The sequence below is a fragment of the Staurois parvus genome, unplaced genomic scaffold (genome assembly GCF_062004578.1).
Source record: "Staurois parvus isolate SC_StPar_1 unplaced genomic scaffold, SC_StPar_1.0 ptg000246l, whole genome shotgun sequence".
NCBI lineage: Eukaryota > Metazoa > Chordata > Amphibia > Anura > Ranidae > Staurois > Staurois parvus.
The window spans coordinates 189450-214421 of NW_028318042.1; the positions used below are offsets into that span (position 1 = coordinate 189450).

Here is a 24972-nt window from a genome sequence, read left to right on the forward strand (position 1 = left end):
TTATTTTTTGCTAAATTAACAAAAAAAATACCAAAAATTTTGAAAAAAAAAACACGTTTTTCTTTGTTTCTGTTATAAAAGTTTACAAATTAATAATTGTTCTTCATAAATTTAGGCCGAGATGTATTCTGCTACATGTCTTTGGTGAAAATAACCCAAATTAGGATGTATTATTTAGTTTGTAGGAAAGTTATAGAGTTCACAGACTATGGTATAGATCTGATTATTGATCAATCCTGAAGTACTGACAGCCAATCTAATTTCTTAAGGTCCAAGAATGTCAGAACAGTACAGATATCCCCAAATGACCCCTTTTTGCAGAGTAGACAGTCCGACGTACTTCATAAGAGGCATGGCGAGTTTTTTGAAGTTGTATTTTTTTTGTCACAATTTTTTGGAAAATGAAAAAATGAAAAAAATTATTTTCACTATTTTTTTTTTTACATACTGTCACCAGTGCAGTACAGCGTCATCATATAACTGGCATGGCGGTGAACAGGGACACTGACTGGTGACAGTATGAAAAAAAAAATATATATATATATATTTTTTTTTTTTTAATTTTTTATTACATTTTTTTTTTTTTTTTTTAAGATTTTTTTTTTCATATTTTAATATGACCACAGTAGTACAATGTTACCATAGTAACATTGTACTACTTTGGGGCAGTGATCAGTATTTTTTTTTTTTTATTATTTTACAATTTGCTTATAGCAAAGAATTACTTTGCTATAAGCAAGCATTTACCTGAATGAAATCGATTCATTCAGCTTTTTTTTTTTTTTTTTTTTTTTTTTTTTGTGCTTAGCTGACATGTGCATGTGATTAGCTGTGACCATTCACAGCTAGGCACTAGTATACAATGGATGGCATGAATGAAGCCATCCATTGTATACAACTGTCATGTGACCTGCTGTGATTGGTCACAGCAGGTCACATGGTACCTGCAACGGGGGCCGGTACTCAGATCTGTCATCGGCCGTGTCCGAGGTACGCGGCCGGTGACAGATCGCGCTGCTGCGCCGCTCTGCATTAGCGCAAACTGCGCATGTGCGGGAGCACGCCAAATGGCGTGCACCCAGCATACAGGAGCACATTTGAAGCCGCCAAACGGCCATTGGCCGGGCGGCTAATGGTTAAGAGGCTCCTCTGTCCTGCACTCATTACCTGTATCAATGGCACCTGTTTGAACTTGTTATCAGTATAAAAGACACCTGTCCACAACCTCAAACAGTCACACTCCAAACTCCACTATGGTGAAGACCAAAGAGCTGTCAAAGGACACCAGAAACAAAATTGTAGACCTGCACCAGGCTGGGAAGACTGAATCTGCAATAGGCAAGCAGCTTGGTGTGAACAAATCAAGACAAAACAAATGGAAGACATACAAGACCACTGATAATCTCCCTCGATCTGGGGCTCCACGCAAGATCTCACCCCATGGGGTCAAAATGATCACAAGAACAGTGAGCAAAAATCCCAGGACCACACGGGGGGACCTAGTGAATGACCTGCAGAGAGCTGGGACCAACGTAACAAAGACTACCATCAGTAACACACTACGCCGCCAGGGACTCAGATCCTGCAGTGCTAGACGTGTCCCCCTGCTTAAGCCAGTACATGTCTGGGCCCGTCTGAAGTTTGCTAGAGAGCATTTGGATGATCCAGAAGAGGATTGGGAGAATGTCATATGGTCAGATGAAACCAAAATAGAACTGTTTGGTAGAAACACAACTCGTCGTGTTTGGAGGAGAGAGAATGCCGAGTTGCATCCAAAGAACACCATACCTACTGTGAAGCATGGGGGTGGCAACATCATGCTTTGGGGCTGTTTCTCTGCAAAGGGACCAGGACGACTGATCCATGTACAGGACAGAATGAATGGGGCCATGTATCGTGAGATTGTGAGTGCAAACCTCCTTCCATCAGCAAGGGCATTGAAGATGAAACGTGGCTGGGTCTTCCAACATGACAATGATCCCAAACATACCGCCCCGGCAACAAAGGAGTGGATTCGTAAGAAGCATTTCAAGGTCCTGGAGTGGCCTAGCCAGTCTCCAGATCTCAAGCCCATAGAAAACCTTTGGAGGGAGTTGAAAGTCCGTGTTGCCCAGCGACAGCCCAAAAACATCACTGCTCTAGAGGAGATCTGCATGGAGGATGGGCCAACATACCAGCAACAGTGTGTGCCAACCTTGTGAAGACTTACAGGAAACGTCTGACCTCTGTCATTGCCAACAAAGGATATATAACAAAGTATTGAGATGAACTTTTCATATTGACCAAATACTTATTTTCCACCATAATTTGCAAATAAATTCTTTCCAAATCAGCCAATGTGATTGTCTGGATTTTTTTTCTCATTTTGTCTCTCATAGTTGAGGTCTACCTATGATGCCAATTACAGGCCTCTCTCATCTTTTTAAGTGGGAGAACTTGCACAATTGGTGGCTGACTAAATACTTTTTTGCCCCACTGTATATCCAGGGTGTGGTGCATAGCAATACATAATAAAGGCTCCATCTTTATTACTTCTTTTCATTTGGCTGATAACGGGTTATTCTGTGTAACCTTTCAGACAGTTGGGTGCGGTGCAATAATTCCACAACTTGTACAAAGTGTAATAATAAAATAAATGTATTGGCTTGGGTTAAAGATCTAATGCAAATGATAACCTAGATAAATCCTGCATCCTTCCAGTCCAGAGGTCTGCAAATTCTAATCAGCCGTACCTGGAAAGCGGCAATCTTCTGGTTCCAGGAACTCATCGTGGAGCCCTGGATGAACTCAACCAGTCTGTAGGGGTGATTTATTAAAGCTGGAGCACTCAGAGGGGTTGATTTACTAAAAGGCAAATAGACTGTGCACTTTGCAAAGTTCAGTCACTCTCTGCATGTGCAGTTACTCCAGAGGTGACGCTTCACTTTGCAAAGAATACCCAATCGCAATGCAAGGAAAATAAAAACAGCATTTTTGTTTGCACGTGATTGGATGATGGAAGTCAGCAGAGTTTCTGCTCATTTACTAAACGCTGGAGCAACTGCACTTTGCAAAGTGCACAGTCTATTCTCCTTTAGTAAATCAACCCCAGAATCTGGTGCAGCTGTGCATGGTCGGTAGGGGGCACCATGAGATGCCCCTGGTACCTTTTTCATAGGCTTTTTTGAGTTTGGGCAAGGACACAGGGGCCCCATGATCCCCTATTGCCCGGGGGCCCCATGAGTTGTCAGTCCGCCCCTGCTGTGCACCCATCTTTGCATACCTGTCAAACTCGGCTGTACGGGGGAGTCTTTACGTTTGATGTGTTCCCATTCACCTCTATAGGCCGGCTGCGCACAGCTCCACGATAGCAGAGAAAAGTAAGTAAATGGCTCTTAGGCCCTGGATGTGGTCCAGAATTCACAGCGTTTTCTGTGTGAATTCTGCACCGGATCAGAATCGCACCCCGTTCATGCGAACCAATGCGGGTGTGTATGTTAAGTTAACTACACTCCAAAATTGGTCTGCAGTGTGTAGAATCGGATCGCATAGGTGTGAATACCCATGCGATCCGTTTCTAGTGCGAACCCAAAAAAGGGTCCGGCACGTTTTTGGTGCGGGTGCGGTGCAATTAGAGCCATACATAATGTACGTCTCCAATCGCACCGCACACAAATCGCATGTGATTCGCAGAGGAATGCGGTGCGGTTCCTGTGTGAATCACATGCGATGTACCGCACCGCATATGTGTGAACCCGGGGTAACTCTCTACAGGGCTTAATGCTAATGTATTCCTGTCTGATGCATTTCAGGTGAAATATTATAATGCTGAAGACTATGAGGTGAACCGATTCAATGATGCCATACTGAAATACCAGGTAAGTGCACATACAGTATGTTCCGGATTATTTTGTATGCTGAAGTTGGGATTTCTAAGGGGCTGTGTCAAGATGCTGTTGTTCACTTAAAGTGGGTTTTGCTTTATCATTTAAGTCTGTTATTTCATCGTTTGAGACTATAGTTCTAATTATATGTGCTATTTATTATGTGGGGTATTCACATTAACATTGATTTTACTACATGTGATTTTTTTTAGACTTTTTTTTTTTTTTTACTTCAGTTTCATCTTTATTCTTATTTGTATTTTCTCATATACAGTTGTGTTCAAAATAATAGCAGTGTGTTGGAAAAAGTGAATAAAGCTGAAAATCCTTCTAATAGCTTTTATTTCCATCCACACAAATGCATTGGGAACACGACACATTCTATTCCAAATCACAACATGAAGAAAAATAGATCAAATTTGTGTTGTTCCTCTAAAATAAATGAAGAAAAGTGAATATTAGACGGTTCAAAAAAAATCGCAGTGTTTGTATTCTTCTTTACAAACTCAAACATTCACTATATAAACTGAGAAATGTTTGAAGATTTTGCTTACCTTTGAATGACTTCATGAATATTTGGTTGTAGTCGCACTGTTTCTGAGAACTGCTGTACATCTGTGTTGTATGGAGTCACCCAACTTCTGGCAGCTGTGATCAGGTATTCCAGCCCAGGATGATTGGACCACATTCCACAGTTCTTCTCTATTTCTTTGATTTGCCTCAGAAACTGCATTTTTGATGTCACCCCACAAGTTTTCTATTTGGATTAAGATCCGGGGATTGGGCTGGCCACTCCATAACGTCCATCTTGTTGGTCTGGAACCAAGATGTTGCACGTTTACTGGTGTGTTTGGGGTCGTTGTCTTGTTGGAACACCCATTTCAAGGGCATTTCCACTTCAGCATAAGGCAGCATGACCTCTTCAAGTATTCTGATGTATTCAAACTGATCCATGATCCCTGGTATGCGATAAATAGGCCCAACAGCGTAGTATGAGAAACATCCCCATATCATGATGCTTGCACCACCATGCTTCACTGTCTTCACAGTGTACTGTGGCTTGAATTCAGTGTTTGGGGGTCGTCTGACAAACTGTCTCCGGCCACTAGACCCAAAAAGAACAATCTTACTTTCATCAGTCCACAAAATGTTGCGCCATTTCTCTTTAGGCCAGTCAATGTGCTCTTTGGCAAATTGTAACCTCTTCAGCACGTGTCTTTTTTCCAACAGTGGGACTTTGCGGGGGCTTCTTGCAGATAGCTTGGCTTCACATAGGCGTCTTCTAATTGTAACAGTCCTCACAGGGAACGTCACACCTTCTTTCATCTTCCTGGAGCTGATTGTTGGCTGAGTCCGCGCCATTTTGGCTATTCTTCTATCCATTCCAATGGTAGTTTTCCGCTTTCTTCCACGTCTTTCAGGTTTTGGTCGCCATTTTAAAGCATTTGCGATCATTTTAGCTGAGCAGCCGATCATTTTCTGCACTTCTTTATATGTTTTCCCCTCTCCAATCAACTTTTTAATCAAGGTACGCTGTTCTTCTGAACAATGTCTGGAACGACCCATTTTCCTCAGAATTTCAGAGAGAAATGCACTGTAACCAGCATGTACAACATTTGCTGCCTTCCTTCCTTAAATAAGGGCAATAATTAGGGGCAATTGTCACCTGTTTTTCAAAGAATGAATGACCTCACTAATAGAACTCCACACTGCTATTATTTTGAACATGCCCCTTTCAATTAATGATTCAATTACACAGAATCAGCAGCATGCATGTCATGACTGTTGGGTCTGTTGGATTTCTATTACTCTACTACACCTGCTAGTAAATTATTTGCCATGTAGAAATATCATTTCTACCAAAAACAGTGATTGATCAGGTTAGTGATGTCTGACTGCTATTATTTTGAACACAACTGTGTGTGTGTATAGATAGATAGATAGATAGATATGCACCATAAAGAAGGATTCAACTCATAGAAAAATCACAGAAATAAATACAAATCAAAATCAGAGATCAATCTCTTAGGGGATAATGTATTCAAGTGGTGAATCCACTGGACTTTCCGTTTTCTCAAGGATAATTCTCTGTTGCCCCCAACTTTAGATTTATGGTTATTGATGGAATACCGAAAAACAGACACTGGGACAATAGAGAATCCCCATCGATCAACATGGGTACAACCAGCCAGTTGGATTTTTTTCTACATGCGATTACTGCCGATGGCTATAGCCGCTAGCAGTAATCATTGTGTTCTGCCAGTCGGAAAATCTCACTGCTAGCAGAACACAATAGCTCTGCCAGAGGGATTCCCCTATTAACACAGACAGGGAATCGAGCAACCACTGGTTGCAGGAAAGTAAATCAAATCATCTATTGATTGCTTTAGTTTGATTTGTCAGTCTGTGATGCTTTCTTCATTGGACTGTATGTTCTTCAGTGTTTTGTCTCCTTTTAGGTGTCAGAGTGGAAGGTTAATGCTACGTTGGCATTTTTAAATCAGACCCAGAACCTTATCATTGGGCTGGGGCTATTGGCTGGCTCATTGCTGTGCGCCTACTTTGTCACTGAAAACAAGTTTAAAGTAAGTTACAATAACCGGCCATATTCCTGTGCTGCACCTTTGTATACAGATGGATATCCTTTCTCTGATTTGCTGCTTTCTTGCATATACAGGTTGGTGACTATGTGCTTTTTGGTACCTATATCATCCAACTTTACACACCACTCAACTGGTTTGGTACCTACTACAGGTAAGTTGTGCTTTAGAAAAGCATGGACCATGTATCTGTCCCGAGGGAAAAATATTGCCTGCTGCCAGTCTATTCAGTGATGGATTGTGCTCTCAAATTGGTACTGAGAGGCCTTGAGATAATATAGGGATCAAATAATTTATTTCATTAGTGGCATCTGTTTATAGACGAGCAATCTTCTGCATGGCTGAAAAGATAAATGTACATTAGCATACTTACCAACATTTCAGTCCCAGTCCCTAGTACACATGTAACCCTTCTACAGTCCACTTAAGGCCTGCCCAGAGAATGCATGGACCCTCCAGCTACTGGTGTAACCCATTTATAGTCCACTGAGATCCGAGATGCAGAACTGTCCAGCTTAGGACAGGGCCTCCAAACTTTCCAAACAAAGGGCCAGTTTACTGTCCTTTAGGTTTTAGCCAGCCCATAGCCAGTGGGAGTAGAAAAAGCCTTGATGCCAATGGGAGTAAGCAATGCTCCATCATTGGTTTTAGTGGGAGGAAGAGTGCCGCAACGTTGGTGTGATTGGGATTAATAGTGCCCCATCATTGGTAATAGTGGGAGGAATAGTGTCCCATCATTGGTGTCAGTGGGAGGAATAGTGCCCCATCATTGGTATCAGTGGGAGGAATAGTGCCCCATCATTGGTAATAGTGGGAGGAATAGTGCCCCATCATTGGTAATAGTGGGAGGAATAGTGCCCCATCATTGGTAATAGTGGGAGGAATAGTGTCCCATCATTGGTGTCAGTGGGAGGAATAGTGCCCCATCATTGGTATCAGTGAGATTAATAGTGCCCCATCATTGGTAATAGTGGGAGGAATAGTGTCCCATCATTGGTGTCAGTGGGAGGAATAGTGCCCCATCATTGGTAATAGTGGGAGGAATAGTGCCCCATCATTGGTATCAGTGGGAGGAATAGTGCCGCAACGTTGGTGTCATTGGGATGAATGGTTCCCCATCATTGGTTTCAGTGGGAGGAATAGTGTCCCATCATTGGTGTCATTGGGATGAATGGTGCCCCAAGGGCCAGATACAGGCAAAAAAAGGGACACATATGGCTCCTGGGCCACAGTTTGAAGACCACTGAGCTAGGACATAAGGATTAAAAATGAGGGCATGGTAAAGATACAAGAGTTAAAAGGGTCAGTCCATCCAAATCTGATATTATATTTTTTTGAAAGCTTAAAGAGCAATAAACCATTTGACATCTCTTGGAGAATATACAGTGGGGAAAATAATTATTTGATCCCCTGCAGATTTTGTAAATTTGCCCACTTACATAAAGGGTCTATAAATGTTATCATAGGTGTATCTTAAATGATGGAGACTGAATATCAACCAAAAATCCAGAAAAAACACACGATACAAATGTTATAAATTGAGTGAGTAAATAGACAAAAGTGTTCAGTCAGCAGTTGCACTGGCTTACCATAGAGATGTTTAGAAACCTGATTTGTCTCTGATCACCTCTATGATATTAGAAAGTGGAAGCGACCTGTATATGTATATCATTTGTTTACAAGCTATTTCTTGGTTGTACAAGTATCAGATCATATCTATCTTGGTCTGATCTAATGCTGTTCAGGTCTGGGGTCTAATAGACCTCAGATGTCTCAATAAAGAGGGCCTGTCTTTGCTGTCACCATCTGTGTACAGAATGCCACCAGGCAGCCATATTACATTGCATTTCACAGAAAATTACAGAACTGCAGACTGAAAAGGAAAAGTCATGTTTAATAACATTCATTCACAACATGACTTGTGTAGCAATTATATATATATATATATATATATTTTTTTTTTTTTTTTTTTTTATTATTATTATTATTATTTATTTATTTTTATTTTTTTCCCCACGAAAGTGGCATAACCCTTTAAGTCCACATAGACAGTGCCATTGTTCATTCTCGTGAACTCTGATGAAGTCTGCACTGATAAGTCCCTAATGTTTTTCGGGTCTAATGGATTCAATACTTCCAGTCACTGACCCAGAAAAAGTGTGTTGAATGCTAGCATCCTGAGTATTTCTTTCATTATAAGTGTCCTTGGAGTGTTGGTGAATGCCTGATGGTATGCAGAATAGAGTTGCAAAGAGAGGAAGCAGCATGAGAGAAGTCCGGAAGTTGGGAGCTGGTCAGATGAGGGTCCCGGGATTAAGAAAGGTGTTTGCAAGCATAGCAGAGATTCCATGTGAGTGTCAGCATTGCTGAAAATGTTTATCTGTGTGTTACAGAATGATTCAGAATTCATTCATCGACATGGAGAACATGTTTGAACTCTTCAGTGAAGATCAGGAGGTGAGCAGCTTTTATGCATGTGTTGTACAATCTCCTATAGATCCACCAATACCTATGTAGGGCCAGGGCCTGTCGGATTGGATATGAATTGAATGGAGTTTTAATAAATCCAAGGGAGTTTGTACAAATGGATTGTAATGTGTATGGCCATCATTAGGGCTCATCATAAGAGCTGGGAAGCACTATGCTCCATATAACACATATGCCGGTGTGCCTTGTGTAGGGCCAGGGCAGTACGTTGTTATAATATATTGCACTGTTTGCCTTTTTTTTTTCAATTCAGCTCTATGCATTGCGAAGTGCTGTGGTGCTCTGAGTTGTGCTGCATAAAAAAATGCCGACATGCTGCATTTTTTCGCATTTCACATCACCATACATGTGATTGAGGCACATATAGAACAAAGTTTATGCCTTTATGTTGAACCTGTGTTGATCTATGCAGATCAACGCAACTAATGTGATAGAACTGTTAGTGCCGGTTCACATCAGTGCTCTTTTACTGCGCTAAAACTCACCTTCCTTGCGCTTCAAAAGTGCATGTAAAATATCCCCTTTAGAGCAGAATTCCGGTCAAAAATAGTTGTTCACCATGCAGTGGGACAGTGCCCCCACCACATGGATCAGCTGCTCATTTTTTTTTCTAGGGGTGAGCACAAAGCTCAAACTCACCTGACCCGCCGTTCCTCCGGAAAACCGCACTCCCCCTTCCTGGTCCAACGGTGGACTATTCCTGTCCTTGGAGCGTGCTGATGTCAGGAACAGTCCATTTACAAGATTGCTGCTGGGGGGGGGGTGCAGGAACTGAAAGGACCGGTTTTGTGCGGGGAGGATCGGTGGGTCAGCTGGGTATATCTCCGTTCTCTCCCAGAGAGTGAAACGGGCAGTTATTATTATAATACAGGATTTATATAGCACTAACAGTTTGCTCAGCACTTTACAATATAACGGGAGACAATACAGCAACAATACAGTTCAATACAAGAGGGATAGGAGGGCCCTGATCCTGGGAGCTTACAATCTAGGAGGGAGGGGCTAGTGGTACAAAAGGTAGTAACTGTGGGGGATGGACTGGTAGGAGGAATAGAAGATTCCATTATTAGCTGAGGGCAGGATAGGCTTCCCTGAAAAGATAGGTTTTCAGAGATCGCCTAAAAGTGAGCAGAGTAGGCGATAGTGTGATAAATTGGGGTAGAGAGTTCCAGAGGATGGGGAAGCTCTGGAGAAGTCCTGGAGATGAGCATGGGAGGAGGAGACAAGGGAGCTAGCGAGTAGGAGGTCTTGCGAGGAGCAGAGAGTAAGGTTTGGGTGGTATTTGGAGACAAGATCGGTGATGTAATTTGGGGCAGAGTTATAAATGGCTTTATATGTTATTGTTAATGTTTTGAATTTTATTTGTTGGGCAATGGGAAGCCAGTGGAGGGATTGGCAGAGAGGGATGGAGGACACTGAGTGGAGGCCAGTGGAGGGATTGGCAGAGAGGAATGGAAGACACTGAGTGGAGGCCAGTGGAGGGATTGGCAGAGAGGGGTGGAGGACACTGAGTGGAGGCCAGTAGAGGGATTGGCAGAGAGGGGTGGAGGCCAGTGGAGGGATTGGCAGAGAGGGGTGGAGGACACTGAGTGGAGGCCAGTGGAGGGATTGGCAAAGAGGGGTGGAGGACACTGAGTGGAGCCCAGTGGAGGGATTGGTAGAGAGGGATGGAGGACACTGAGTGGAGGCCAGTGGAGGGATTGGCAGAGAGGGATGGAGGACACTGAGTGGAGACCAGTGGAGGGATTGGCAGAGAGGGGTGGAGGACACTGAGTGGAGACCAGTGGAGGGATTGGCAGAGAGGGGTGGAGGACACTGAGTGGAGACCAGTGGAGGGATTGGCAGAGAGGGGTGGAGGACACTGGTGGAGGGATTGGCAGAGAGGGGTGGAGGACACTGAGTGGAGGCCAGTGGAGGGATTGGCAGAGAGGGGTGGAGGACACTGAGTGAGGCCAGTGGAGGGATTGGCAGAGAGGGGTGGAGGACACTGAGTGGAGGCCAGTGGAGGGATTGGCAGAGAGGGATGGAGGACACTGAGTGAGGCCAGTGGAGGGATTGGCAGAGAGGGGTGGCAGACATGGAACGGTTAGTAAGGTGGATGAGTCTGGCAGCAGCATTCAGATAGACAGTTATCCCATCCATTGTAGGCGCAGCCCCACTACACAGGCGAACATTTTTTTTACCGGAATTCTGCTATAAATGCTATGTGCTGTGACTTTGAAAAGTCCTGCTTGCTGCCCTTTCAGTGCATTTTGTGAAAAATGCACCAAAAACACACCTTTCATTATAGTCAATGGTACTGCACCAAAAACACAAAATGTGTTTTTTTTTTTTTGTTTTTTTTTTAAATCGTCATTTTTCTCAGATGACCAGGGAAGAAAGACGCATATGCGTTGCATTTTGATTTTAATACAACGCATTTTCAAAAAACGCACATCACATTTTACAGAACACAGATGTGAATTGACTCTTACAATTTAATCTGGAGATGGTTGATCGCCCCGGCTAATCGCTGTCTTGTATTGTCTGTACTCCACAGGTGAAGGATTTGGTGAATGCTGACCACCTGAGGTTCCGCCATGGAAAAATTGAGTTTGAAAATATCCATTTCAGCTATACAGACGGGTACGGGTAGAACATATTCCAGCATGGGGGGAAAAAGCATAAATCTTTCTGTAGTACACTGTGTATAATAGGAGAAGGAATTGTTTTTTACACACTTCATTTGTTCAACATTCTGTAGGGACCTGGCTTACTGTCCTTGCACTATTAAAGTGGACCTGTCAGGGAAATAAAGAGTACCTCTAGACCCAAAAATGTAATATACTGCAGCTTACCAGTTCTCAGTTGTAATGGCTGCATTAGTTTGGTTTTTTTTGCAGATTTTTTTCCCTTAATTTTCACCTGATGATCTTTTTTTGTATTCTATATGGAGATCATATCCCCCCTTATGTATTATACATGGAGATCATATCCCCCCTTATGTATTATACATGGAGATCATATCCCCCCTTATGTATTATACATGGAGATCATATCCCCCCTTATGTATTATACATGGTGATCATATCCCCCCCGTATGTATTATACATGGAGATCATATCCCCCCTTATGTATTATACATGGAGATCATATCCCCCTTATGTATTATACATGGAGATCATATCCCCCCTTATGTATTATACATGGAGATCATATCCCCCCTTATGTATTATACATGGAGATCATATCCCCCTTATGTATTATACATGGAGATCATATCCCCCCTTATGTATTATACATGGTGATCATATCCCCCCCTTATGTATTATACATGGAGATCATATCCCCCCCTTATGTATTATACATGGTGATCATATCCCCCCTTATGTATTATACATGGAGATCATATCCCCCCTTATGTATTATACATGGAGATCATATCCCCCCCTTATGTATTATACATGGAGATCATATCCCCCCCTATGTATTATACATGGAGATCATATCCCCCCTTTAATCTCCTCTTCTCAGTAGAGAATAAATTCAGTTCCTCTAATCTTTCCTCATAGCTGATCTCCTCCATGCCTCGTATCAGTTTGGTTGCCCTTCTCTGTACTTTCTCCAGTTCCCCAATGTTCTATTTGTGAATTGGGTACTCCACTGGGAGTGACCGATTGTAAAGACAGAACGCTTCTCTATATCATGAGTCTTGATTTTTATCCTCCAATTCTCAAAGCCTTCTGGTGAACCTGACATAAAATCCATGTTCTGATGGGATGATATTTTGTATTCGGTTGGTTGCTGTATGCAATTAAATATAAAAAAAACAATAAACTGTTTAACTGTTTCTTTCTGCCTCTTGCAGTCGTGAGATCCTGCGAGATGTCTCTTTCACCGTGATGCCGGGGCAGACTGTGGCGCTGGTGAGTTTTATTTTATAAACTGTTATACAAACCAAGCGTCTACCTCTGTGTTCAGTTGTCTGCAAACTACAAGTCTCAGCATTTCCTGAAAGCTTCAGGAATCTAACCTCCCCAGAACAACAAGGGTTGTAGGCGACCAGCACTTGGCCACATGTAGAATATAAATTCAAACTTTCTTCTTCTTCTTCCAGGTGGGGCCTTCAGGCTCAGGAAAAAGCACAATTATACGTCTTCTCTTCCGCTTTTATGATGTGAAAGGAGGCAGCATCCGGGTTGATGGGCAGGATATTTCCACGGTAAGCACGCCAAGCAGAACTGGACCCCTAGCGCCTTCTCTATAATGTGCGCTGTGCTTGTGCCGAAGGCAGTATACATAAATCAAACTGATAGGAGCAAATAGAAGAGGTTTGTTTGACAGAAGAGTTGTTACATCCCAGCAATTTTTTATCAAAGTGGCGCTGAACTCAAAAATGGAAGTTTTGCTTTGTTATAAGGGATGTCTAGAACTATTAATTGTCCTTAACCGATTGACACCGGCAGTACGTAAATATGCGGCCTCTCAGCAGCTGGGCCTTGACGCCGAGCGGCCACATGCTTTACTTAACCACTTCCCGTCCGGCCCGTGTATTTAAACGACCAGACGGTGGCAGTGCAGGGGCGGGTGGCGGTTTATAAACGGCCTCCCCGCACCCTGCTTGTGCGTTCTCCCTGGGAGTGCGCAGCACCGCGATCTGGTGCCCGCTGTGTGTGTTTGTTCGGGTTCCGGGGGTGGTTGTTGGTCTTTGGAGGCGGCACTTATTTTGAAGCTAAAGATAATGGTTTGGGACCCATCGGCAGTATGGTGTGTCCGGGGGCATTCCAGTTAACCAAGGTTTAACTGGAAGGTGGTGGTTCTGCACTGCGGATGGTATGTTTTCTCTCCGTTCCGGTGCGTTGCGGCTGGAGGCCTAGTTATAATATAGGTTCCACAGGAGAATATCGGTTTTGGTTTGGTGCTTTTGAAGACCAACAACTTCTCCTATATGTTTCTGTTTTAACCACTTCCCGACTGGCCATTGTATATAAACGGCCGGACGGTGGCACTGCAGGGTAGTTGTATAGAAACGGCCTCCCTGGGAGCGCGCAGCACCGCGATCCGGTGCCCGCTGTGTCCTCCGGACACAGTGGAACACCGATCCTCGGACGGGACCTCTGTACGAGGTCCCGATCATGTGATCACTGATTGGCCAATCAGTGATCACATGCAGATTAGTAAGCAAGATGTCACTTCTGACATCATTGCTTACTACATGTGAAATCTGTGAATGATCACAGAGGTCACATGGTACAAGGCTATTCACAACAGCCTTGTACCATGTGACAAGCTGTGACCAATCACAGCTCACACAGTATATCTCAATGGCTGCAAGAATGCAGCCAGAGAGAAGGAGAAATGATTGCTTTTACAGCCTTTATAAGTGTAAAAGCAATCAGTATAAAAAAAAAATCTTCATCACCCCACAAGTAGTACAGTGTCACCATGGTGACACTGTACTGCTAGTGTGACAGTATGTAAAAAAAACATAATCATAGAAAAAAATAAAATGTAAAAAAAAATTTTATTTTTTTTTTTTTGTACTAAATAGACAACTGGATAAGTTTTATTATGAAATAATATTTATTTGCAAAACACTTTTATTCTACATTTTTGGACTTTTTCATTTATATAGCAAAAAAAATAAAAATCCCAGTGGTGAATAAATACCACCAAAATAAATCTTTATCTGTCTCAAACAAATTGCTAAAAAATTCATATGTTCATGTGTTGCATGACCGCACAATTGTCATGCAAAGTGTGATAGCGCTGAAAGCTGAAAATTGGCTTAGACAGGAAGGGGGTGAAAGTGTCCAGACTTGAAGTGGTTAAAAGTTAACAAACATGTGCCGAGCATGCACCCTGTGTGCTCCCGGATTATTTACCTGCACCTTACAGAAAAGTCCAGATCACTACTTGTGATCGGGACCTTTCAAATCATGTTACCGCTGTGACAACCAATCACGGCGGTCACATTTCCCAGAGCCCCATCTCCCGACGTAACAAACCCCTAAAAGGGCCGGGAGGCATCATATGATGACTAGTCACAATGGCGAGTGTCCTGCCCGGCCATCCATCTGCTATAGGCCAGGCGGGAAGGTGTTAAATTTCTTGGTTTTATGCAACTCCTACACTTAGAGTGGCGCCACCACTTTTAAAACACTACAGGGTACCTTCACCATTGATAACTTAGGGGTTTATATTTTTTTAAATATTGACTTTAGTAAGCAGAGACTCTTTCTCTGATGTTCCTGGAATTGATGAATGTCACACGATTTGTTTAGAAATTCTCAATCTTTTAAATATTTGAACAAGAAGTTATCGTTCTCTCCCCTAGGTTCTGCAAGCCTCTCTTCGCTCCCACATTGGGGTGGTGCCTCAGGACACAGTGCTGTTTAATGATACTATTCGGAATAATATCCGCTATGGGCGTGTCAGCGCCAGCGACGAGGAGGTGGAGCAAGCAGCAATTGCGGCCGATATTCACGAACGGATACTCTCCTTCCGTGATGGTGGGTGAATGACGGTAATCGTTTACAGGTTTAGGAAGGGCTCTGCGTGTTTTTAAAATGCATAGAACTGGGAGGAGAGGTTATAATAACAGAAGCTGAAAGAATCAATAATACGGATGTGACTTGACGTGCGATTTGCATGCTATGCGATTTGCAAATCGCATGTCAAGTCGCACCCTGTTGTCCGCAATTACAGCGGTCATATCGGCACGGTTATTATTATACAGGATTTATATAGCGCCAACAGTTTGCTCAGCGCTTCACAATATAACAGAAGACAATACAGCAACAATACAGTTCAATACAAGAGGGTTAGGAGGGCCCTGATCCTGGGAGCTTACAATCTAAGAGGGAGGGGCTAGTGGTACAAAAGGTAGTAACTGTGGGGGATGGACTGCTTGGAAGAGTAGAAGATTCCAGTATTAGCTGAGGGCAGGATAGGCTTCCCTGAAGAGAGAGGTTTTCAGAGATCGCCTAAAAGTCAGCAGAGTAGGCGATAGTCTCATAAATTGGGGTAGAGAGTTCCAGAGGATGGGGGAAGCTCTGGAGACGAGCATGGGAGGAGGAGACAAGGGAGCTAGAGAGCAGGAGGTCTTGCGAGGAGCGGAGAGGACGGTTTTGGTGATATTTAGAGACAAGATCGGTGATGTTCCGACTTGGTCGGAGCCGCACCAATTTCTGAAGTAGTACATGCACTTCTTTTGGTGCGATTTGCATAGACATCTGCGTCAGATGTCTTGCAAATCGCACCTGAAATCGGCATGTCCCCAAATTTGACATCGTATGATTGCACTGTAATGTGAGCCATACATGGTTCGAATTCCGAACGATTTTCTTACGAAAATCGGACCTAAGAATAATCGGACGATTTTCGCTCTGTTAGTGGGGCGATGGCATCGGCCGATTTTTGTGGTTCCTCCCTGTTTCGTTTATCGGGCATGCTGGAAAATTTGTGAAAAACGACCGATTTTCGAAATCATTGGTGGCACCATCGGATTACAGAACGAACGACGTTTCTTTCGGACGAAACATCGTTTGGAATTCAAACCATGTATGGCCTGCATTAGTCGCACAATTTCAAAGCCGGGCTTGATGTGATCGGGGGGGTTAGTAAAGCAGTAGAGCTTCCAGCAGGTTTTTCCTGCAAGCTGCTATGTCATTACAGGGCACAGTAATGGTGTATTGGTTGGCAGGAGGAACCACAAATCCCAGCATGGACAAAGCACTCGATGGAAGTATCAGGTAGCAGTGGTGCAGGGGAGGAGTTGTATGTACACTAGCAATTCTATCACTGGGGGGGCAAATCACAGGCACCAGGATCACTAAATACACCTCTCACCTACTCTGATCACATCACTGGCTGAAACGCTGGAGAATCATGCCAGCCAGCGACAGAATATAGGACCTGAGGGGCCCTGTAGTGTTCCTCTCCTTTGGACCACACTCACTAACGGATTCAGTTTTAGTATCCCAAGAGACGGGTGCAGATTCCGGGGACGTGTTTGTTTTATATCTTCCTTTTTCTGTCTGCAGGATACGACACACAAGTCGGGGAACGGGGTCTGAAGTTAAGTGGTGGAGAAGCAACGAGTCGCCATTGCACGAACCATTCTAAAGGGGCCACAAATTGTCCTTCTAGATGAGGTGATTCTGGGCTATCATCATCCATTTTTCACCCAAGGATTGTAGGACTAACCTGCCCTCAGGGCTGCTGTTAGAAACCACAGGGCCCCATACAGCCAACCTTGCAGAGCTCTCCCCCTTTACTATACTTCAGTTATGAATGAACACAGAGAGTGATCAGTACAGATTCAGGAAAGGAAGGGGATAATAAATGTGACATATTTATGGGCAGCACAGTGGCTAAATGGTTAGCACTTCCGCCTGGCAGTACTTGGGTCGCTGGTTCCTGCCTGGAGTTTGCATGTTCTCCCTGTGACTGCGTGGGTTTCCTCCGGGGACTTCGGTTTCCTCCCACACTCCGAAAAACATATTGGTAGGTTAATTGGTTCCTTTCTAAATTGTCCCTAGTATGTGTATGTATGAATGTAAGTTAGGGACCTTAGATTGTACACCCCTTGAGGGTCAGGGACTGATGTGAATGTATAATATATATGTAAAGTGCTGCATAAATTGATGGCGCTATATAAGTACCTGTAATAAATAAATATTTACTGGGCCCTTCCCCCACTCTCCATCCTGAAGGATCCTATTGTGTGCTGGTTTCTTCTTCTCTCCCTCCCACCGGCTTTTAGATGCTGCAGAGAAAGTCATACAGGGGATTGGATCCAGTAGTTGCCCTCCCGCTGCACCCATCACCCTCCCTGTGCACCATACATTTCTCCGTGCTGCCGGCTTCCCTCCTCTCCTTCCCACCAACAGCTGCAAGCGCATAATCAGATCCGTCAGGATGGAGGGTGGGGAAGGGCCTGGTAAATTTGTCACATTTAGCAGCCTTCCTCTCAGGCTTATGAATGGTTTGCACCTTGTGGTGAACCCTCTGTATTTGCTCTCGTGAAGTCTTCTCTTGATTGTTGACTTTGACAATCATACGCCCACCTCCTGGAGGGTGTCCTTCACTTGTCTGGATGTTGTGAATGGGTTTTTCTTTACCATAGAGAGGATCCTGCAATCATCCACCACTGTTGTCTTCCGTAGACGTCCATGCCTTTTTATGTTGCTGAGCGCACCAATGCATTCTTCTTTCCTCAAAATGGACCAAACTGTTGATTTGGCCACTCCTAATATTGCTGCGATCTGTCTGACTGGCAACTCATGGGGCCCCCGGGCAATAGGGGATCATGGGACCCCTGTGTCCTTGCCCAAACTCAAAAAAGCCTATTAAATAGGTACCAGGGGCATCTCATGGGGCCCCCTACTGACCCGGGCCCTCAGGCAGTGCCCGAGTTTCCAAATGGTCAGTCTGCCCCTGCTCTGATGGATTTGTTTTGTTTTGGAAGCATTACAATGGCCTGTCTCACTTGCATGGACAGCTCCTTTGAACACATGATGTAGGTTCACAGCAATAGATTCCAAATGCAAATACCACACTTAGAATCAACTCCAGACCTTTTACCTGCTTAATTGATGATTAAATAACGAAGGAGTAGCCCACACCTGGCCATGAAACAGTTTTTGATTCAATTGTCCAATTACTTTTGGTCCGTTCAAAAAGGGGGGTTGGCTACTCTTAAGAGCTGTAATTCCTAAACCCTTCCTCCAATTTGGATGTACATACCCTCTAATTAAACCTGAGATTGTGCACTTTCAGCCCATATCCATTATATAACTATAGCTGGAATATGTTTTGGTAAATACCTGAAAAAAAGTAAAAATGTGGCTGTGTCCAAATATATATGGAGCTATCTGTACATGAGTTAATCCGGCCATACATGGATCAAAATTCAGCCAATTCAGCAGGGAGCAGATGAAATTCCATGCATGTATGGGCAGGTGAATTGTACCCAAGTCAATCCATTGGTCGATTTGGGCACAACCAGCCTATCAGATTATTCTACATGTGATTATTGCCTGTGGCTATAGCCGCTAGCTGTAATCATTGTGTTCTGCCCACTGGGAAGGCTACATACGCCCCCGCCCCCCCCCCGCTGTCAACACAAAAGCTGCCGGAGGCACCCATATGGAAGAAAAATATATTTGAAATATATTTTAATAATATTCTTCCCAAATATATTGCCATATATTTGAAATGCTACAATTTTGGCCACATTCAATATATTTAAATAAATAAATATTATATATATATATATACACTGTGTGTTGCAATGCGTCTTTATTACAAAATATATGAAAAATATTTTTTAACATACATTTCAAATATACTGTATGTTTTTAAAAATACAAATCTACATTTTTGAAATGCATTTACAACTTTACGTAAAAATATATGTTAGAATTACTTTTTTATATGTTAAAAAAAAGTCTGAAGAATATATTTAAAAAAAATCTATTTCTAAAAATATATATTTTTAAAATATATTCTTCAGATTTTTTTTTTTTTATGTATAAAAAGTCATTTTAACATATGTTTTACATATATTTGTAAATGCATTCCAAAAATGTAGATCTGTATTATTAAAGACATACAGTATATTTGAAATGTATTTTTATAAATATATATATATTTTTTTTTTAAATATATTGAATACGGCCAAAATTGTAGCATTTCAAATATATTTTTCTTTCATGTGGGCATTTCCCCATCAACACTGGCTGTAGTGGTAGAAAAGAAAATGTAATCATCTATGGGCTGCCTTACAATTTAAAAACACATTTTTCAGAGGACACCCCAAAAGTGGCAGTTGTCCAGGCAACTGCCATGTTATATGTTGTGACAGCAGCTGCTGACCAGTCGTCCATATTGGCAGTAACACCCAGTGCGCTCTGTACTGTGCTCTTCCTCGATTTACTAACGCTGATTTTCACCCGCCTGTTTTTTAGGCCACGTCAGCACTAGATACTGAAACCGAACGCAACATCCAAGCATCTCTGGCCAAAGTCTGCGCCAATCGCACTACAATTGTTGTCGCTCATAGGTGAGACGTGATCTGTTCCTATATCTGTGACATTTGTAGATGGGAGTTTATAGAACAGCTTTGTAGTCTGCTGTTTGTGGTTGGATTGCGGTTTTCAGTTCTGATTATTTTTACTCTTTTATTTCCAGACTCTCCACCGTGATCAATGCAGATCAGATCCTGGTTCTGAAAGAAGGACAAATTATAGAAAGAGGAAGGTAAGGGCAGCACTCTGGCTAATGATAATAGAAGCATTTATTAACCACTTCCTGTCCGGCCCATGTATATAAACGGACAGAGGGCGGCAGTGCAGGGACGGGTGGCCATTTATAAACGGCCTCCCCGCCCCCTGCTTGTGCGTGCTCCCTGGGAGCGTACAGCACCGCGATCCGGTGCCTACTGTGTCCTCCGGACACAGTGGAACACCGATTGTTCTACGGGACCTCTGTGTGAGGTCCCGATCATATAATTATATATTGAGGGGGATGCAGGGAGCGCGCACAAGCATGGGGCGGGGAGGCCGTTTATATACGGATGGGAAGTGGTTAATAAAAAAAATTAAAAGCACCACCGCGTCACCCATGAAAAAGTCTTCTTGACATGTTTGGCATCCATCTATTTACTTAAAGCAGTCTCATCTTTTACATTTTGCAAAAAAATTGTTGTTTTGTTTGTATGCAGTAAAATTCATTTTAGTGTGTTTTTGTTCTGAAAATATAAAAAGAAATTGCAATAACCACCATTTTATTCTCCAGGGTCTCAGCTTTCAGAAAATATATCATTTTGGGGTTTTTTTTTAACATATTTGTAAAAAATTTTAAAAAACTGCCCTGGACAGCGAGTGGTCAAATAAATGATTATTTGTGTCCATATGTAGGAGTGGTAGGATGTGATTGGCTGAAATATGTAAATGACAACCTTTGCTTTCCTGTGGTCACTATAGCTAATAAACTGTGTTCTTCTTGCTTGTAGACATGAGGAGCTCCTCGCTAAAGGAGGCATCTACGCAGGAATGTGGCAGAAGCAGCAGAGCAGCAATGAGTCCTCCTCTGACTCCGATACCGAGAGGAAAGACAAAACCTCAGAGAAACTGCAACAGCCCAAGCCGGCTCTAAGGAAACCTCACTAGACAGCAGCGTAATGCCACTTTGTGCTGCATGGCAGCTGAGGACAATGTTGGGTAGAGAAAACATGGTCCTCCTCAGCATTCTGTATGGAGTGAGTAGATTAATGGCAGTGATCACATCTCCTACTATTATCAGAGGCAGGAAAGGGCTGTGCTGGAGCAAAGCTTTGGTTTTCACAGAACTTGTGTTGGGAAAACACTGCAGTAACCATTATTTCACATTTAGCATCTTGCGGGTTTGCCAAACATGAAATTGGTGTAGCTCTTACGACTCTTCCTGCTAGGACCTGCAGCTCAGCCCAAACACTGCCACCCTTGTGCTCCTTGACCCATTGTAGTGACTTAGGCTGCACAGGGAACTGATATTTCAGTTTTTGGAAGACATTGGCTTGCAGATTCTCTTGTCTGTCAGAGATTCCAGTAGTGACATTTCCTTGCATTGATATGTGTATCTTTAAGTACATCCATCGAAGAACTTGACCATCAACTGGCTTAAAGTGAACATGTGCTACAGGGCAAAGCAACAGGATCACTTAAATGCCCAACCAACCCCAGTTGCTTATACCCACTTTCCCTTCACTGTCCCACTGCTATATGTGCAGAGTGGAGAGAAGAGAGGAAACCCTTTGTAATCTTTAAGTCAATCTAGTTGTAGCTTACTTAGGACTAAAGGCTCTCACCCTGCCCCTGAGGACTCTCTACCCATCCCCTAAACAGCCAGCACTGCATCAGGGGAGGAACGGGTCAGTCACATGCTCTCCAATGCTCAGCAGTACTGAAATTTCTTTTTGCTCCAGGTAACTGAGCAAAGTTGCAGGATAGCGAAGGGAAGGCAAATATTTTTATGAAGAAGGTGAGAACGGGTATTTAGGCAGACCTGTTACTCAGTGTATTCAAAGCACATGTTCAATTTTATATATTGTACGCTACTTGGCCAAAGTTTGTGGATACCTGGCCATCACTACTACTATATGGCCAAATGTATGTGGATATCCCTGAAAGTGATTGCTGTCAGGTATTTCCAGTGAAGGTTATTGTTAATGTTACAGCATACTACAACATTTTAGACTAGTCTTTCTCAACCAGGGCTTCCTGGAACCCAAGGTTTCCCTTAGAGGTAGCTAGTGGTTCCTTAAACAAGGTGCATCTTAGATAAGTTATCACTGACACCAGTGGTCCTTTCCAATATCTGTAAGAGGCATTCTTCATTCTTCTTAAGGGGCCCTTCTCCACTGACCATCAATGCAAATAGGTATTTCCTTTACAGACCACCAATCTAATGGGACCCTTCTCCACTCACCATCAATGTATTGGCACACTTTGCTGACCACCAGTGTTAGGGAGCACTTTACAGACCACCAAGGGAGAACTACAATTTCCACAGTCAGTGTTTCATTTCTAGCTATTACTATTATTCATTTAATTACTATTACCAAAAATAATGCTCAGAACAGCCTTGACTTTCAAATATACGAAACACACCTCATTCCGTTTTTTTTTTGTTTTCTTTTACTTTATCACGATAATGTCCCTTGAATGATAGGTATAATCTGACATGGATTTTCTGAGACCTGAATGTTAAAAAAAGGTTGAGAAAGGCTGCTTTAGACAATTGCCTGCTTTCAACCTTGTGGGAAAAGTCTGAGGAAGGTCCTTTCCTGTTCCAGCAAGGCTATGCCCCTTTGTACAAAGTCAGCTCAATTAGATATGGTTTGATGAGTTTGGTGTGAAGGAAAGTGTCCTGCACAGAGCCCTGACCTCAACCCTACTGAACACCTTTGGGATGAATTGGAATGAGTCAGGTCTTCTCAACCAACATCTCCATAAAGACATGGTTTGATGAATTTGAATTAAGGGTCTCAAGTGGCCTCCATAGGGCCCCTGATCTCAACCCTACTGAAGACCTTTGGGATGAATTGGAACACTGATAGTGAGCAGGGGTGGACTGACCATTTGGAAACTTGGGCACTGCCCAAGGGCACGGGGTCAGTAGGGGCCCCATGAGATGCCCCTGGTACCTTTTTCATAGGCTTTTTTGAGTTTGGGCAAGGACACAGGGGCCCCATGATCCCCTATTGCCCGGGGGCCCCATGAGTTGTCAGTCCGCCCCTGATAGTGAGCCAAGTCTTTTCATCCGACATCACTACCTTACCTTACAAATGCTTTTTTGGCTGAATGCACGCACATTTCCCCAGACATCCTCCAAAATCTTGTTAAAAGCTTTCCCAGAGAAGTTGGGGGAAGTAGACTCCATATTGTAGCCCATGGTTTTGGAATGGGGTATCCAAAAAGTTCATAAAGGTGTGATAGTTAGGGGTCTACAAACTTTGGGCTATATAAAGTATATAACCACTGTAAAGGATTGGAAATGGTGGTGGAATCTCTAAAGTCTATAAATATGACTCTGCCAGTAACCACACAAAACTGAAAAATTAAGTTTTGGGCATCCTTTAGTTTTAAAATGATGAAAGGCTACTATAAGGTGCAGGTCCTGGCACGACATTTCTGCAGGCTACTCAAAATCAGATTTTGCTTAGATTTGATCTGTCAGATTAGCATAATTTAAAAACCTCTGTGTATTGTGAGGGCCTACCTGATTCGATCTATTTGAATGGATTGTGTTGGTAGGCCCATACACTACATATCTATAACAGAATCTGTCTGTGAGCTGCTAGTTTAGGGCTCATGTAGATGGGTGTGACATTGCTCAAATGTGGGAGTTTGGGTGCGAAACTCAGCAAAGGTTGCACTCGACCCACTTTGCATTTGATGTGCATTTCAAACATAAGAAACCAACTCACTCTGCATGAGCACTCATGGGTGCAAAAGCCTCTGTGATCTCAGGGTTCAAGATTTTAGCTCGCTCTTTTTTTAATTCAGGATTTGTATAATGATACGGGTGCTTTGAATAGGGACATAATTCTATTTTATTTAACAGTGGGCCTCATGGAAAATAGTGAATTTAGTGAAGGTGTCCGTGTTGTCCTTAGCAAAGGATTAGTTGCTTTAATCTGGTTGTTATGGACTTCATGCATTTTAAAATCATCCAAATTTGAGATCATCCAAATTTCTTTTGATGTTTTATCCAAGGCCCTGCATTGTGTATTTGTGGACAAGAACACTGACAAGATAATATTTAAAATGCACTGACACTAATAAATGAAATTGTTTAATAAGCGTCCGATATTTGCCTGTGTTTTTTTTTAAATTGACTTTCTTGTAGAACTTTGGTCAACATCCCTGGGCAGATGGGGGAATAAGTGACACATGTAGAGGGTATGGGGGGGATCAGAGCGAGGTGATGGGACCCAGCAATTAGTGTCCAGCTCTCCCACCAGCTCACATTCCAAAGTCTGGACAGCCAGAGGCAGCCAACAGCGGGCAGCGTGGCCCGAGTACCAGTTAGCATACAGTGCCCAGTGGAAGGTGAGTGCCGACCCTATCCAGCTAATCCTTTCATTGACTTCCTGAAAAATTCTCTTGGCCCTGTATATGTATGTATATATGTGTATGTATGTATGTGTATATATATATTTATATTTTGTAAATATCCCCTCTTCCCATGCGCTCTATGCACTCACCAGTTAAAAAAAAAGTCTACTGTCATAAATATTTTACTCTTTTTCAGGGTTTTACCCGTTTATGTTGCAGCTCACATCCTATGCTTATTACAAGTCCCCTAAGTGATATAATATTTTAAAGACAGATTCTCTTTAATGAGATATGAGGGGGGCACCTCACCTGCTTTCCATTGAAGCCAATAGAGCATTTGTGCACATACACGCAAATACAATAGAAATAAAACATGTCTGCGCTCAAATCCAAATAGCTTTACACACACAGTATATATACGCCATCAGGTGCCACATG

General features: G+C 42.9%; 1 pseudogene; it reads left to right on the top strand.

The window, feature by feature from the left end:
- LOC149459810 (ATP-binding cassette sub-family B member 6-like) overlaps positions 1–24286 on the top strand; it is a 42517-nt pseudogene extending 18231 nt beyond the window's left edge.
- The last annotated feature ends 686 nt before the right edge of the window (positions 24287–24972 follow it).